The sequence below is a fragment of the Vulpes lagopus genome, chromosome 4, assembly GCF_018345385.1.
Source record: "Vulpes lagopus strain Blue_001 chromosome 4, ASM1834538v1, whole genome shotgun sequence".
NCBI lineage: Eukaryota > Metazoa > Chordata > Mammalia > Carnivora > Canidae > Vulpes > Vulpes lagopus.
Genome location: NC_054827.1, coordinates 146,148,891 through 146,167,264, shown reverse-complemented (window position 1 = coordinate 146,167,264; position 18,374 = coordinate 146,148,891). Strand labels below are relative to the sequence as shown.

Sequence of the window (18,374 nt, the reverse complement as noted above, 5' to 3'; positions counted from 1 at the left end):
GGGTTCATACAACCCTTGTACATAGAAAGACATGGACATTCTTATCCCGATGAGCTCTACACTTGCCTCCTTGTCAGTCTTCCTGACCTGTTTTCATAAATATCACTCCAGAAATCAGCGCCCTCCCCCTTTCTTTTCTGCCTGAGAAAGTCTCTGCGTAATAGAGAAGGTTTCCGCTGTTACTCTGCCTGCTTTCCATTTTCCTGCCTTCACCTCTGGTCAACTAAATGCATCTAAACAGCTAATGCTGAGCACATCTGTCTGTACCTCCCCTCAGACCTCGTCCCTGCATACTGGCCCTGGCTCTCCTTCTTCCTCAGCCTCAAATGTAGACGACTCCATGCAAAGTCTTCACCTCCCCAGATCCACACCTTCCTCTGAATCCTCCCAGAGATCCCCTCCAGCCCTTCTCCTGGGTCACATGGTCTCTCTCAGGACAAACACCTACATCCCTAATCACAGGACACCTTTCCTTACATGTGGACGCTGGACCAGAAAAACAGGCAGAAAAACTGTTTATTTGGCCTTTTTTTTTTTTTTTTAAAACCTAGGATATAATTAATCAGAGCCTATGATGATTGGCTTCATTCTGTGGGGCCTCAGAAAATAAATTTGTTCCAAGGCAAGGCTTTTTTTCAAGTCCTTTAGCATTAGCAACCTGTATTTAATTGGATAACACCATTCATTTTGAGAAGACTATTTTTCTGGCTATTCTGTTCCATTCACGCTCTATTCCGTGCCTTTCTCCTTCTACTTTGCTGTTTTGGGCTATTACAGGGATCCTTCTTTCTTAACCATCCAGTTATTTTTTTTTCTTCACCTCCCACCTCCAACACGCACCCATCATGAAAGTGGACCCCTACATGAAGCTGTGGTTTATTCCCTGAGTACAACTGGCCGCTGAGACACAATCTGCCACCACCCAGTTGTGTGGGCTAAAAGCCTGTTTTGACAAAGATTTTATACAACAGAATCCAAATTAAAGGAAAGTTATCAACAGGCTCATACTTAAGAATCCCTTACTTTATCTGTGTGGCAAGTCGCTTCATATTCCCAGCGCCAGCCCCACCAGCCCCACAGCTAGGAGACACAAGCCTCCAAGGGCCCCTAAGGCACACACGTATCTCCATCATCACCTCCCCAGTCCCGGGCTCTGTCCCCACCTCAAGGGGCAGCAATGGAGATTAAAGTGGCTGTGGAAACCCGATCAGGGCTGAGCATGCTGCAATCTCTACCCTTTGGTCCGTAGGAAAACATTCTGGCAGAAGGCCTTTCAGCGGCGCTCTGCATTCTTGGCGGGTCCTGTGCTACTCTGTTACTGAAGAGATTTGTGCTGTGACAGCAATGGGCACAGAGTGGCGACTTTTCATACTGTCCCTGTGACTCTATACCTTCCTGGACGCTAGACTTTGTAGCTGTTTCTGCCTTGTAAACAGCCCCTGTGCCCATTAACCCGGAGTCCTTCAATATTTGCTGTGCTAGAACAGCTAAGGATGGAGACTTCCTTTATTTACAGCCCTAAATAGATTTTTAACTACTCCTGAGAGAGAAGCAGGTGAAAACAAAGCAATCGGAGGAATTTGGGGAAAGTAGAAGCAATGGTAAAAACTTGTATTTGACCATTTATTCTTTCACCAAAAATTTACTGGGCCCCTACTCCAGGTTTACAGGAGTGAATAAATGACCTAAACAACTTTCCCCCGACGAGTTCACATCCAAATGTGGGGAGATACCCTGTAAGCCAATAAACAAGTAAACATAGATGTCCAGTCATGAGAAACACTATGGAGAAAAATAAAGCACAGGAGGCCAAGCAGTGTAAGGACATGAACCCACACTTCACATAGCATGTATTTCTCCATGCCATGTCAATAAACATTTGTCACCAAGCTCCTGCTACGTTGAGGGCCCTGGGATGGATTCTGGGGAAGCTGGCGTATCAATGAAGAGAGAGAGATGGATGTGGACATTGGTACATACACACCACTCGCTGGATTTCCAGTTCTTTTCACATGAGGGTTATGTAGACTTCTCCAAGAGAGGTCTGTGTGTGATGCCACACTGCCAACAGCAGTTTCTTTGAAAGGGCCACCAATGAATGCCACTAGGGGCCCCCAAAGTGGGCATGGCACAGTGGAGCCCATGTCTGATTTGCTGAAGGACATGAGTGTTCGAAGCACTGAGAGCCCAAGAATGGGGTGGGCAACCCTAGGCCTGGCTCAGCTCCAACACTCACCTCGCTGAGTGGATGGAGGCAAGTTCCACTGCCTCTTTACCTCTACAAAATGAAAATCAGGCTTCTGTGGAGTTCAGAAGCGGTAATGCAAGGAAAGTGCCCAGCATCATGCCTGGCACAAATCTGACATCTGAGTGATTGCTTTCCTTGGCTCATCCTGAAGGAAAAAGGATACCAGAAATGCAACAGCTCCAAACAGACTATGTACCCAGAGTAAGTATACAGTAACTGCTTTTGCTTATTTGTCTTCTGGTTTTTGTGGCCAAGGGACTCAAAGAAATATAAGCAGATGTTACTCTTAAAAAGGGGGGGGCGGCATCAATTAAATAAGTTTTAGAAACCACAAATAAAATGAACTAACACAAGTCTCTTTACTTCAGACCCTCCTGTTCTGTAACGTGCTCATATGCATCACTTGTCTCCAAGAAATAGGAGCAATGGGATGAGTGTTTCCCAGCTTATTTAACTGTGGAACCCTTTGACATGGAAAATCACATGTGACAGTGTTCAATGGAAGGGACTTTGCAAAATATGGCTTTACTCTAAGAACAAATGAATCCAAAGATGAGGAATATATACTGTATTTGGTTTGGCTGTGGTCTGATGGCTTTCTTTGAAAAGGCAGACTTGGGCATATTTTCACAAACCAAGAAAGCCTGGTAGCAGTGTTTCCTATCCACTGGACCACAGCAACTTCTCCTCTCCTGTTAAAGGAGTCATTATTCTGGGGCCACAGTGCATAGGAGGAAAGTGTCAGCAACATCTGAACACTTCTCATTCCCTTGGACAGGTAATTCCCCTATTTTCTGCAATAAATGGGCTCTTAAAACGAGTTTTGTTAATTATTCTCTTGAAAGCCAAAACCTCTTCTGGCTACACTGGTGAAACCTGCTGCTTAAAGTCACCCTGGGTTTTCTATATCATCCAAATGCTTCCCAGTGAGGGTGCATGACTTTCATAAACAGAAAATCAATGGTGGGGAAAAAAGAAAAGAAATTCTATAGGGATGTGTTGATATACCATGATTAGTGCAAAAATTACCTACTTGTACATGAAGATTTTTATATATGGGGCTTTCCATGAAGATCTTACTTAATGTTATAATACTAGATAGATCTGAAGTGGAAGTGGTAAACAAAGAAGACGGTAAGGCCAAGATTATTATTCCTCCCAGGCTTAAAATGCAACAGCAGACAGAGAGAATCCATGTGATTCACTCACATCCTCTGAGGTAAGAGAAGAGAATGTTGTAGGGAAGGAAGGAAGGAAGGAAGGAAGGAAGGAAGGAAGGAAGGAAGGAAAAAGGAGAGAGGGGGAGAAGAGAAGGCAAGGGAAGGGAAGAGAAGAAAAAGAGAGATGGAAAGAAAGAAAAAGAGAGAGAAGGGGGAGGGAGGGAGGGAGAGAAAAGGAAGAAGAATGGAAGGAAGGAAAAACAGAGAATGAATTAGAGAGAGAGAGAGAAGGCAAGAGAGGGGGTAAGCAAGAGAATTGTTGAGAAGCCTAAGGTGGGGGAGGGGAAACACAAGCCCAAAGATTAAGTTGACCCAAGTCAATACAAAAGGCTTTGTGCAAGGGCTCTGGCATTAATGGGATTTGGACCGCTAAAGCCCTGAGAACCAAGTACAGAACATAACCATAGATGCCGGAGTTATTTTTGAAATGGATGTCTTAAGTAATAGGACGCTTAACTCGCGGGGACACTCAGAGCATTTTGCATGGCTGCTGCCAGCTGGAGGCCTGGCTGGGAAGCTGGCTGGGACCAAACCAGAGCTGCCCGATTAGCAGCAGCCTCCCACCTGGGACAGAAGCCACCAGGTGGCTTTAACCCTTGTGTGTGCCACCTAGGAGCTGCTTCATGTCATCACAGCAGGGAGAATGAGCCGGACTGTTGAAGCGGGGAGCAATGCAAATGATGGAAGTGAGGGGGACCCTCTGAACCAAGGAGTCTCGGGGCCTTTGTTTGAGAATCAAGCATTCACTCTTTCCATCAGTCTTTCGTCGGTGCCTCCGAAGTGTCTGGAACCATCTGGGCTCTTGCAGACACTGTGATGAACATCACCAAGTCCCTGCTCTCGAGGAGCTTACACTCTCCCGGAGGAGGGGGAGCCAGCAAATAAACAAGAATTTCTGTTGGTTATAAGAGCCGGGATGAACAGCAAAAAGGAAAGAGGGAGAGAGGGCGTCTGTGCTGGGGGAAGGGAAACTGTGCTCAGGGAAGGCAGCTCTGAGGAAGGAGCATGAAAGCAAAGGCTTACAGAACAAGGAGGACCCCTGACCCTACAAGCTCTGGAGAAAGAACAGTATAAAAGAAGAGGATGGCTGGTTCTCTCTCCAGTAGCTTGGGCCACCATTGCTGGGGCCTCTCTTCCAACCAACTCAGATTTCAGCCATGCTAGATTCAAAAGCACACAGATATGTTTAAGATCTCAAATTGCATACTATGCCTGCTAGGGAAAATACGTCCTGAAACTCAGATATTTTTAGAATGGTCCACTTCCGTTTCCTCAGGTACTTTCCAACCGAAGACCCAAAGAGGCCAGGTACATCAGCCTCTTCTAAATACCTGAAACTGCATTCATCAGCCACTTTTTAAAAATTGGATCTTACTTCAAAGCTGAATGACTTGATTACTCCCATAACAGAATACATTACGCTGATTACAGGATTATTCACGTGCCATTTCCAAGAGGTTGGGCAACATTTCTCAACATTGCACCCACCAACAAACAGAGTAGTGAAAGTGGAAAATGTAATGCTCATATTCAAATGCCCTCCTTGTCCTGAGACCATGATAAAATTCCTCTGCACTCTTTCTTAACTGATGGATGCTGGAAAAAGAAAGGGGGGTGATTATTTTCAGCATAATACAGCTCAGAGACCGTGCCAGGAGGGGCCCAAGGATGAAGTTGTTTCTATGATCCGACACATATTAGGCACTAAGTAAATATAGATGCTTGCCCCGTCCCCTCCCCTCTGCCTGCCAAAACCTGGAATACTGATTTTATATCAATAATTTGCCAATAACTTATTCATTGGTTCATTTTTTATACCTGTCAATCTAGTGCTATGTTTTCAGCCTGCTGGCAATTGATTCACAAGAATGGCTTGGGGTGAGAAGGGGTGAGGAGGTGGAAACTTTATAGCCATGATTCACTACTAATCGATGATGAGCATTTTATGCTCAAGACAATCAAATTCATATTATTTTACATTTTAAAAGTTTTTAAAGGAACACTTATTAAAAGCCAAAATGAAAATAGGGCATCACCAGTTCAAATAAGCCATAAATTAGACAAAGAAGCATAATTCCACTGAACACCATTTTATTAGCTAATCAATGTGTCATTTTTTTCTATTGGCATCTACTTACTGTCATGTAATTTCCATAAGGGCACCATCTGTATTTATAGAAGAATTATCTTTGTGGTGATCTAGCAATCTACAAACAACAGTGATATTTAACTTTTCTTAGGGGATCAATTTTGGAATTGGGTTAAAGGATTTATAAGTCTCTTTTTCATGATGAACCTTTCATAATGAACTTATTCATACATCCCTGTGATGTTGGGAGCACTTGAAACAAAAAACAACCACAAAAATGTGATTTCGATTTACTGAAATGTAAGGTTCTAGGTGTTGACATGTACATTTTTTAATCAAGCAAGGTCAATCTGTTACTATAAGGTCGAGTAAAACAATCAGAGACAAAATACTTTCTTTTTTCCATTTTGGCTGTAAGGATTAGTTAATTTTCAGTGTGATCTGATTTGATGTCCGTGGGTCAGAGAGACCCCTGTTTAGCCAAGGTCACAGCTGTGCACTGAATCAGGATCTGGTCCAGTCACTCTTATATGACACATGGTCAAACCCTGCCTTGTCCAGTTTTTTTTAAGGTTTTTTAAATTTATTTATTCATGAGAGACACAGAGAGAGAGAGAGAAGCAGAGACACAGGCAGAGGGAGAAGCAGGCTCCGTGCAGGGAGCCCGATGTGGGACTCGATCCCAGGACTCCAGGATCACGCCCTGGGCCAAAGGCAGGCGCTAAACCGCTGAGCCAACTGGGATCTCCTGCCTTGTCCAGTTCTTAATGCAGCCTTCCAAGTGCAAGTCACCAACCCAGTGATGGCTAATCCTGCCCATAGGGATGAACCAGCAATACTCTCATCACTGGCAGAAAAAAAGCTCATAATAGATGCCCTTCTGTTGGGTACAAACTTCACTAATGAGTGACAAAACATGGATGCAGGGAGAGATTTGTTTAAAGAGTTTCTAAGAATACCAAATAGAACCCCAGAGAGAACAATCTTTGGCTTTACAAGTTATATTACTTCAGTTTTGAGTCAATCCAAAAGAGCAAGATGCAGTTTGGGAGAATTAAAGACAAAAATCTCACTCTTGGTTAGGATGCAAATTTGTCCACAAATAGTCAATTACTTTGTAAATTTAATTTTAAGCAGGATTTAAAAGGATTATGGTTAAAAATGTCTATGACATCCTAACCAACAAAATAAAAAAGCAAAATACAAACTGTTTATACTTCATGGATTGAGTCTTTAATTTGCACATATTAGTGGATCCTACCATATTTTAAGTGCTATATCAAATACCAGGCATGGTGAACAAAGAAGATTTAGTCCCTGCCCTCATGGAGCTTACTGTCTTTTTTTTTAAAGTATGTGTGAATGAATAATTGAGTGAAAAAAATCACCAAATCACATTAGTGACTGAATTGAGATATGTAACTATGCCATTTTCCTCTCTGTCTAATATAGTTTTATTGCTTTTTAAAATCTAAAACATTTATTATTATTATTATTAAATAATTTGATTATGCACCAGGATTGGGAAGTGATCTTTCTGGATTTTGGCTTTTTTCTTTGTTGTTTGTTGATCTCTGAAATGTTAACATTCAGAGAAATTTTGATCATCAAATTTTTGAAATATGCTATAAAATGGAGAGTGTTCAGGGAAACACAGCAAAAAATAAATTGAGAGGTGGCAAATCGGTCTTCTTGTGAAAGGATAAGAATGAAAGTCATTCACTCCAAGAAGTAAGTTGATCATTATCTCTGCGGGGAGCTAACCTATGAATTAGTCAAGTTCTATATTTGAGTCCAGGCCCCATAATCACGTGTTGAAAACCTCTCCTACACCTCCGTTCCATTATCCATAAAGAGAATCATCCACATCATGAATGAGTATATAAATGTGGAGAGCTTACACATAGTCTTGGATTACTGTCAGCTGCCTTCATTATCACACTCCATCATCATCATCATCACCATCATCATCACCATCATCACAAAAAGAACTCAAGGTCTGTTGTCATGAAAAGCAGCTTTAGATACCCTGGCAGAAACCACAGAGGAGGCTGGTAACAATCTCTCCTATGAAAACACTAGGAAAGAAGAAAACAGCTAGGTCCTAGCTCTTCTTGTGTTAACTTGTACAACAAAACTTTTAAACTTCCAATTTTCAGTTTTCCCAACTCAAAAATGGACCTAATAGAATTCATTTAATGAGATAATATATGAGGAAGGACCAGCATATCCATCACCTCATTAAATACAGAACACTAGTACTTTTCTAGGAAAGAACATTCTGTCAATAATCTACCATCAGGGATCCCTGGGTGGCGCAGCGGTTTGGCGCCTGCCTTTGGCCCAGGGCGCGATCCTGGAGATCCGGGATCGAATCCCACGTCGGGCTTCCGGTGCATGGAGCCTGCTTCTCCCTCTGCCTGTGTCTCTGCTTCTCTCTCTCTCTCTCTCTCTGTGACTATCATAAATAAATAAAAATTTAAAAAAAATAGGTGAGTGTTTAAAAAATAATAATAATAATCTACCATCAAAGGATCTCTTCTGTAACCACCCAGGATAAAAAGTCCCAGAAAGACCATGAACATGAATTTCAGCTCCATGATCCACAAGGTCTCTGGGTCTGGTTTTGGTCAGGAAAATAGTGAGTACTGGAAATTAGATGACAACATGCCCAGGAAAGGGTCTGGAACATCATACGTATGGTGGCTTCCATTCCTCTCTGTTAAATAATGACTCTGTATACTCCATTTTCAGTGTGCATATCCCCACATTCTGAAACTCTTTAAATAAAAAGCATTATAAATAACCTTCGGATGGTCTTTAAATAATTCTTTATGGTTTGGAGGAAAAAAAATCTATAGAAACATAAAAATCCAGTGTGTCAAATATACAGTATAATCGTTTAGTATAATCACTGTTAATACAGTTCAACCTAAATTGCAGTCTTGTATTTGACATAATTACACATAACCAAACACTAATAAAAATTGCTGCCTTATATTTCGAATTAGTAATTATGGTAGTAAACATTAACAACATGTCAGATCTAAGATGGTGATTTGTTCTGAAATGTATTAGAAATCATTATACTGTATGATAATTTTAATTACAGTTGGGTAGCAAGATAGCATGCAGCAGACCACAGCTCTAAGTACACTAGGGGAACCAGGAGCTCTTCCGTTCAGCCCTAAATCTGACTCCTATGGCTTGAGTTCAAGATGTGCAATTCTTTCTCCACCTCTAAATGGTGAGCCTAGCTCCCTCTGCAGAATCAGTATTATCATGAGGTTTGGAGTCATCCTTCCAGGGTTTCAATCCTAAACCTATCGCATTCTAGCCATATGAATGTGGTGAATGATCATTTCTCAATGCCCCAGTTTTCTCATCTTTAAAATGGAAAAGAGGGATGCTTGTCTGGCTCAGTTGGAAGAGCATGCAACTTGGTCCTGGGGATTGTCAGTTAGAGCCCCACACCGGGTGTAGAGATGATTTAAAAATAAATCAAGGGGCGTCTGGGTGGCTCAGTGGTTGAGTGTCTGCCTTCAGCTCAGGGCATGATCCTGTGGTCCAGGATTGAGTCCTGGGATCGAGTCCTGAATCAGGCTCCTCACAGGGGGCTTGCTTCTCCCTCTGCCTATGTCTCATGTCTCTGCCTCTCATGAATAAATAAATAAAATATTTTTAAAAAAAATAAAAATAAAAATAAATAAGCTTTAAAGAATAAAAACAAGTAAATAAACACAATGGAAAAACAGAGTGCCATCTCAGAGAGTGATAACAAGCAGCTAAACTAGATCATTCTGTCTGTAGCACTTAGCCTAGCACCTGGAACCCTGAGTCTTCAGTAAATACCACTGGTTGTTACTATCACTTAACATTAATAACCAAGTCAATCATTCTCCCAAACTTTTCAGACCATGGGCTTAATAACAGTGACCAGGGGCACCTGGGTGGCTCAGCGGTTAAGCATCTGCCTTCAGCTCAGGGCATGATCCTGGGGTCCTGGGATCGAGTTCCGCATCAGACTCCCTGCAGGGAGCCTGCTTCTCCTTCTGCCTGTGTCTCTTCCTCTCTCTCAGTGTCTCTCATGAATCAGTAAATAAAATCTTAAAAATAAATAAATAAATAAATAAATAAATAAATAAGACCAAATGTCCCATTTAAAGTAGAACTGTGGGGATCCCTGGGTGGTTCAGCGGTTTAGCGCCTGCCTTTGGCCCAGGGCATGATCCTGGAGTCCCGGGATTGAGTCCCGCATTGGGCTCCTGGTATGGAGACTACTTCTCCCTCTGCCTGTGTCTCTGCCTCTCTCTCTCTCTATGTCTATCATGAATAAATTTAAAAAATCTTTAAAAAATAAAAAAAAAAGTAGAAATGTGTTGGGGAGCCTGGGTGGCTCCTTGGGTTAGAGAGCCGACTCTTGATCTCCACTCAGGTCATAATCTCAGAGTGGTAAGATCCAGCCCTGCATGTGGCTCACTGCTCAGAGGGGAGTTGGAGCCTACTTCAGATTCTCTCCTTCTCCCTCTGCCCCTCCCCCTGCTTGTAAGCTTTCTCTCTCTCTAAAATAAATAAACCTTTTTAAAAAAATGATAAATAAATCAATAAATCCTTAAAAATAATTTTAAAAAAGAATAAAGTAGAAATATGCCAAATGTTAGCTCCTATCCCTCAGTACATTATGTTCTTAAGAATTTCATCATTCTGGGACACCTGTGTGGCTCGCTGGTTCAGCGTCTGCCTTTGGCTCAGGTCGTGATGCCAGAGTCCTGGGATCAAGTCCTGCATCAGGTTCCCTGCAGGGAGCCTGTTTCTCCCTCTTCCTGTCTTTGCCTCTCTCTCTGTATCTCTCATGAATAAATAAAATAAAATAAAATAAAATAAAATAAAATAAAATAAAATAAAATAGAATCTCATCAATCTCCTGTCTTCTTTCCTTCCATGATTTCTCCATTTCTTTTCACTCTTCCACTCACTCCATGTGAGTCACTGGAAAAACTCTATTCTTTATAATGTCCTTCCCTCTCAGGAAGGTCTGACTTTGGCTCATCCTTGCTTGGCCTCACTCTCCATGTTGGCTTTAACCATGGCCCCAAGCATGGCTCCAGCACAGAGCCCACACTCCATTCATGACAACACTCACTAGAGAGATGCCAAGAAGCTCCACTCCCCAACAAGTGCATGTGTAAGAGCCATGAGACGTCCAACTCTACCCACATGACTCCTTGACATACCCAAAATCTGATCACTAGCCCCTAATATAGGAATCTAATGCCCCTCCTCCCCCTCTCTGCAGAGCCCCTCACACCATGCTTTTATTCTAACATAGAAAAAACATTTGTTCAAGCAGAGTTACCTATTTCCAACCCTTTCAAAGACGTCTAGGCCTTGCTTGCAATATCTCTGCAGGACTCTCCCCACTCCAAGATCTCCATGCATTACACGGTCTCCTGCAAAGTGGGGAAGAACTCCAAGCATTATGATAAAGCACCTTTCCTGTCCACATTTCCATACTGTTTCAGGTAAAACATCCCGGGGAACAGACTGGACTGCTAATTAGAGAACTGTCTGAAACCACCATGAACCACATTTCCATCGGTGCAATAAGCAAAGACTCTTCATTAAAATCACTGTCCTCTGTAAGGGAAAGCTGTTTCAAGCGCAATAGATCTAATTCACAGGAGTGATCATGCAGGCCCAGGTACAGTATTCATTATTAACTTAAAAAGTATGCCAAATCAATTAAAAACCATTTTAAAGGGAAGGAATAAAATTTAGTTCTACCTAACTGCAGCTCAGCTCTAATTTATCTTCCAGCCACTTTCAAGGGATTTTACTTGGTTCTTAATCTAACATTCATTGGAAAGGGTAATTCTCATGAAATTACAATGGCATCTCTTGCATTGTTTAATGCAAATGTTCCCATTCTTCGGAAATGGAGAGCAGCTCCTCCAATAAAGACTCCCTTCAAGGTGTAAAGTGGAAGAGCTCGGGGATCTGCTTGAGAAGAATAAAACATGCGTCTCAGAAGCTGCTCAAATTTAAAACCCTGCCTGCATCCCTATGACAAATTGTATTCCAAATATAGGTTATTCACAACATGTTTGTTATAAGGCGAGGCATATGAATTCCTGCAGTGTCTTTCTTTACAAACATGTCAAGACTTGTGAACCCTTAATGAAATGCAGCATTTTAGAGGCAAGAGGAAGCTACAAAGATGCCAGAAAGAAGAGGCTCCTTCCCTGGGACTCGGGTGTTCCTTTGATAGCGATTGTTCCCATTGTCAGAGATGCCAGTGAGTCAGCTCAGAGCCAAACGGGGCTTTGGCGGTCACCGCCATCAGCCACTTCAGCTCACAGAGGAAGAGCCTGAGGTCTGAGCAGGAACAAGATCTTCCCAGTGTCAGGGCCGGTGAGGGGCAGAGATGACCAGGCCCAGGTTGTCAACCAGTGCCGTTCGCTAGCACCGTCTGGTTGACAAGGCTCTAAAGTAGAATGTCCTGTCAGGACACTTGCGTAAATCCCATGGGCACCAACCTTCTGGTATTCAGATAAAAGTTCCATAAAACTTGGAAGTGAGCTCATCCCAGCAGGATATTTTTAATCATGCCACAGAAGTTAGTTGGATTGATTTTACATTTGGCTTTTTTTTTCTTAACTTAGGGCCCAAGAGTACATTCCTTCTCATTCGCTAACTCGTTTTCTCCCTTTTAAGTAAAGCGCCACTGTTCACTAGTGATCAGAGTCCCAAGCAGAAGACGGCCACTCTCTACTCATCTCCCCCCTGCCCCCCAAATATGGGGCTTTCTGTAGACGATGACAGCAGAACAGGCTACCGTGGTTCTGGGCTAAGGCAGAGGTCAGCATGCTTCTTCTGGAAAGGGCCAGATGGTGACTATGTTAGGCTTTGCAGGCCATTTGGTCTCTGAACTACTCAACTCTGCTGCTGTATTGCAAAAGCAGCCAGAGACATGATGTAGACAGATGAGTATGGCTGTGCTCGGATAAAACTTTATTTATCTACATTGAAATTGAATTTCATATAACGTTCGTGTGTTGTGAAGCATTATTCTTCTTTTGATTTTTTTGTCAACCACTTAAAAATGCAAAAACCATTCTGGTGCGCTGCACAGAAGCAGGCAAGAGGCCGGATCGGTTTTATCCCTGCCATAGTTTGGCAAGCCCCGGTTTAGAGTTATGAAAACACTCACTACAGACATGAACCCCTTTTGTTACCCAGCTGCTCTCTTTCTAACTCACTATTGGCACTCATCTGGTGAATCCACATGTTTTTATTAAATGTGCACGATTTTTCATTAGTGTGTGATGGACGTTGGCTCAGGAAGGTTGTATCCTGCTCGCTAGTGACTTTGATAATCACACGGCGTTCCTGGGTGGAGCGTCTTCCTTGATGTGAAATATAACTGAAAGTGCTAATTGGTCACCGAGAAACAGTTGTGAGATTGTGTCATTACTATACCCATTAGATGAAAGAAGCATCTGTCCCCGGGATAGTTGATAAGAGATCTCCTGATGGATTTTTAGCTTTCATGTGTAAATACTGCTTAAGTTTTGGAAAGATATATTTTAGTTTCCTGTGTGGTCAATATCAGCACCAACAAATCATTATCAATCTTTTGTCTGTACAAGGAAGTAAGGAGGAACTCTCCATTTAAATACCTTTCCACACAACACAACTCCACTGGCATCAGCATATTACAAAAACCAATTTTCTTACATCAACTTCTATCTACTTCTAATTCTGTAGCATAGCTCTGGGGAGTTGCTACAAGGTCTGTGTAAACTGAAAATCTAAATAACATTATGACGCCTATTACAGAACTAATTTATAATCTAATACCCCAGTTGAATTTAATATCCTATTTATTTATTCAAGCAAAATATCTGGAAAAAAATATGTCACATCATAATGTAGTTGTTATGAAAATGGAAAAATAAAACAGAATTTTAGAGAAGGCATGATAATTGCTAGGGGCAGGTATGAGCAAGAATTTCAGAGCCCCTCACACGACGGAGAGACGGGAGCCCTTTAATAAATAGAATTTTTGCTTTATAATGCAATTATTGTCAAATTTAGTATTTTACATCAAATTTACAACTTTAAAATGTGATTCCTATTAATGTTATCTGCTCAGAGCTACTGCAGCATAAAACTGTTGGCCAACAGATGCCACCTCATCAACTGTCTTTAACAACTCCATTCCCATCCTGGATGGGAGAACTGAGTTTATGACAGCATTTATAACCACGCACTGCCAATACAAATGCACAAGTGATGGGCATGTATATAATACACACACACTAATGGAAAGAACTATGGAGACGCTTCTCAGAATACTAAGTCTCACGCTGATTTCCTTATCTTGAAATAGAAGGAGCAAGGGAGGGAGGGAAGGAAGGAAGGAAGGAAGGAAGGAAGGAAGGAAGGAAGGGAGAGAGGGAAAGAAGAAGAAAAAGAAAGAAGAGAGGAAGGAAAGAAAGAAGGAAAGGAGCGAACAAAAATACTATGACATTTGAAGAAGCAAAGCTGTAGAAAGCATAAACATAGGGGCACCCTGATGGTTCAGTGGGTTGAGCATCTGACTCTTGATTTCAGCCCAGGTCACAATCTCGGGGTCTTGGGATCAAGCCCCATATCGGGCTCTGAGCTCAGTGGGAGTCTGCTTGAGATTCTCTCTCTCTCTCTCTCTCTCTCTCTCTCTCTCTGCCCTTCACCCCACTCTAAAATAAATAAATATAAAAAGAAAGAAAGAAAGAAAGAAAGAAAGAAAGAAAGAAAGAAAGAAAGAAAGAAAGAAAGAAAGCATAAATATAAAAACACTGCAAGGCCATAATTACATCCCACCCCTGGATGCTCCTGGCCATCCAAGAACCAGGCGATGACCTGAAGTTTAGTGAGGCTTGACTGTACATACACAGGAGAGTTCTCAAGACTCAGAGAACGGGCAGCAGCACCTGAATCTCTCCAGGAACTAAGAGGGATGCCTAATGTTTGCTTTTTCTTGAGCTAGAAGCCATGTTGAAAGCTTAGGTAGCAGCTCAAGGTCCCACTGGCTCTAGATCTTGAAGTATGTGTGCACCCAGCTGCACACCTCACAAACACGTGTGTGTCCCTCTCACAGTGGTAACTTCTAATCCTCACCAAAAAAGCAAAATAAGCAGCTGTCTACACTGCAGAGTCTCAAATACTGAAGTCCTTGAGTCCTATTCCAAACCAGCATGTCTGGATGGCGAGCCCTCCTCTAGACCTCCCGTATTTTTAATAAGGTCCCCAGGTTATTCTGATGTACTTCTAAGTTTAGGAACCAGTGGCCTCTGTGATCATATTTGAAAGGCATCGGGGAAGAGCCTTTTGCCCCGCAATTATTACAACACTGCTCTCTCAGTATCCAGGAATCCCATAATTAGTGATTCATTCTTTCGCCTTTTAAAGGCTTCCTGGTCTCCAAGGGTACTGAAATTAAACTCAAATATACCTAGGAGAAGAAAGAGCTTAAGTCCTCTTACCAGCTGATGACTGGTTAGATACTAAAGCCCTGCAGAAATTAAACAAAGCTTCCCCAAAAGGGCCAGAGAGTGACCCATAAAAAGGAAGGTATCAAAGAGGAAAAGACTCCGTCCTGCACATTTAAATAAACACACTTGGGTCAGGTGATCCCATGTCAACTCTGAGAAATGCATGGGTACAAGGGCCAGGCATCCGGCCTGATCTCCTTCTGCCGAGTACAGTCTGACATCCTAAAGAATTCACCTTCAGACCCTACTATGTTCTCAGGATGTACTCAGCTCCAAACAGGCACTCCTTCACAGTCCCCATTTTCAAAAACATACACATGAGGACTCGGGTGTAAGAGTGTGCTCTCTCCTGGCAGACGGGCATCTTCTGAGGCTTGGCCTTCTCCACATACACAGCTGGACCCCCATTATTTCCTCAGCATCCCTCCTGGCGTCGATTCTGTCTCCCTCCTACCCTACTGGTGTCAGCTCCCTCAGGATGTCTGGGAAGCAGGAAGGCCCTCCCTTCCCCGAACTCTTTTACCTGTTCTTTGTGAAGGGTATACATATGCAACAGAAACCCAGCTCAGCACTCTATTGATTATTACCTATAAATCTAGCGCCTCGTAAAAAGGTTCCATGAAATATAACCTAGGAACATAAATCTCTCTAAGAGAGATGAAATCTGATGGGAAATAAAATTCCCCCATTTCATTTATTCCCTTGTTTAAAGACTGGCTTTCCAATCAGTTATGAACATTAACAGGAGATGACAGGGGGACGGGGACAGAGCACAGGTTGGGGGGTCAGAGAGCCGGGACTGCAAACACTCCTGGTGCCACTCACTAGCTAGATGTCCCCAGCAAGTGGCTTCCCTCCGAGCCTCAGTTTTGTCATCTCTAAAATAAATATAATAAACTCCCTTGCCCAGGAGCGAGGAGATCGAGATCAATAAACCATAATGTATCAGCATGCATTAGGAGTTCAAAATGGTAGCTGTTAGATGTGGCCCCTCTCTTCATTTAAAATTCTTTTGGGGGGCACCTGGGTGGCTCACTGGTTGAGCATCTGCCTGCCTTCGGCTCAGGGCATGATCCCAGGGTCCTGGGATTGAGTCTTGCATCTGGTTCCCCGCAGGGAGCCTGCTTCTCTCTCTGCCTATGTCTCTGCCTCTCTCTGTCTCTCATGAATGAATAAATAAATCTTTAAAAAATTTAAAGTAAAGTAAATTAAACTAAAATAAAATTTCTTTTCATGCAAAAAGTAAAACAAAAGAATTAGCTATCTACCCCCATAAAAATCCATCCTTACTTCCCACAAATTCAAGTCACAGCCCATAAGATCTTAGCCTTTATTCAAGGGAGCAGCGACACTGTGTCAGGCTCTGTCTTGGGTTCTGGCAACTGTCCAGGCTCAACTTCTAAATTTAAAAGGTTATAGTACCAACACTTAAGATGACATGCAAGAAAAAACAGGTAGTGGGAAAAATCATCTTTTTTTTTTTTTTTTTCAAAAATCTCTACACTGCACAAGGGCCCAGTCCTCTGTACCATTCACAAATCTTGCAGAGATGTGTCTGTCCTCTATGAAGCCTTCAGAGACCTCCAGGCAACTCCTCCCCTGGGTTCTCTCAGTTCCCAACTGAGGACCAGTCTCTGACTTTCCACGCTGTGTTGCAATTTTGATTTTAACAAAGCAACAAATCCCCACACTGTGAGCTTTATCAGGAAAGGGACAAAGTCCTTTTAATCTTTTTTTTTTTTTTTTTTACTTCCTTCCCTCACCAAAAAATTGTCTGCACCTAGCAGTCAACCCACATGTCTGACTGAGCCTCTGCTTCCAGAACAGAAAAGCCTCACCTCCCCTAGGCCATTCCTAGTGACCAAACATCCTCCCCTGTGTCTGCTCCTGGCGATCAGAAAGTCAGTCCCTGAGCTGAAGCAGCTGAGCTCCAGATATATTTCCCCACAGCAAAAATGACAAATAGCAACTATGTGTTCCTAGAACAAGAAGAAAAGCTTGCAGGACTGAGAAAAACGTTGGTGTTAGCATTCTCACTTCAATCGGCCAGCAAAATTTGCCATGGCTTTTCCCCATCTGACCCTTTTGGCCTTCCAACCCTCCGCTTCTGTGATCTGACCATGTGGCACAAACCGCATTCTGTTCCCTTCCAACACGCTGGAACAATAAACTGGGCCTTGGCTTGACTGAGCCAATAGACGGTTGGTTTTGCTCTTCTCACTATAAATAAGTGGTACAGAGGAACAAGAAGCCTTAAGTTGACCAAATGGTGGGCGAAGAGCAAAGTGAGGTTTCATGACTTCACGCACATCTTGAGAAAGCGCATGAGCCTACTGGGTGGTCCTTGTAACCTCATTCTTGGGTCATGGGGTGAGGGAGAAACTTGGCGGTGAGAAAGAAGACAGGGAGGCGTTCAAGATGGCGGAGAAAGTAATGGGGAAAGGAAGTGGGGAGACAGAAAAAAATCCTCCTCCTGTATAGTTAGGCCAAGCATTTGTTATCGTTGTGTCTAGCTCTCCAAATCAAAAAAAGTAAAATCAAACAAACAAAGAATCCACCAGCCAGAACCAGGCAGACTCTCCCGCCTTGATTCACACATGGTCTCCTCATTCCCCACTCCTGCCACAGATGGTGGCAAAGCTCCACTGACACTCACAGCGCCCTGAGGCCTTGAAACTTCCTCTGCAGTCCCTCTGCAAGGGTGGCTGGCTTCTCCCCCTCTCAGCTGCCACGGGGCAATCTCTGCCTCCCCTTCCCCTTCTCTCCACTCCCCATCAAAATGGCACATTGTTAGAAATGTGCTCGGGATGTGTGATTTGGGGCAGATAGTTGCTGGAGTTCCCATATGCTTAAGGTACATAACTGGGCCACTGAGAAAAAGGAATTTAAGCATTCTAGAAAACAGCAGGAGAGCAAATTGGCCTTTCCCTCTGAGAGCTATTATTAGAGAGACCCAGCCCAATTCAGCCAGAAAGCCAATATCCAGCCCATCCGCTCTTCCCCTACAACAATGCCCCACACATCCCGCCCCCTTTCAAGCAGGACTGCCCCGATGCATCCCAGCCAGACGCACGTCTCATCTTTAATGCTGACCACTGGCTTGCAGAGATCAGTGGAAACGTCCCTTCTCACACAGCAACTTGACAGTCCAAAGTTTAATTTCACATAATACCAAGAACTCACAGAACGTGGCAGCACATTTGATTTGTCCTCATGGAATTTGGCAACCTGCTAGCTCTTCTCTCTGTGTACCTGCTGAAGTCACAGCTGCTGCCTAAACT

The 18,374-nt window shown here is 43.0% G+C and overlaps 1 protein-coding gene across 1 annotated transcript in view; it reads right to left on the bottom strand.

Moving 5' to 3' along the window:
• The window catches only part of PPARGC1A (PPARG coactivator 1 alpha), a 641,119-nt gene that overhangs the window by 460,464 nt on the left and 162,281 nt on the right, over positions 1-18,374 (bottom strand). The window lies entirely within an intron of this gene.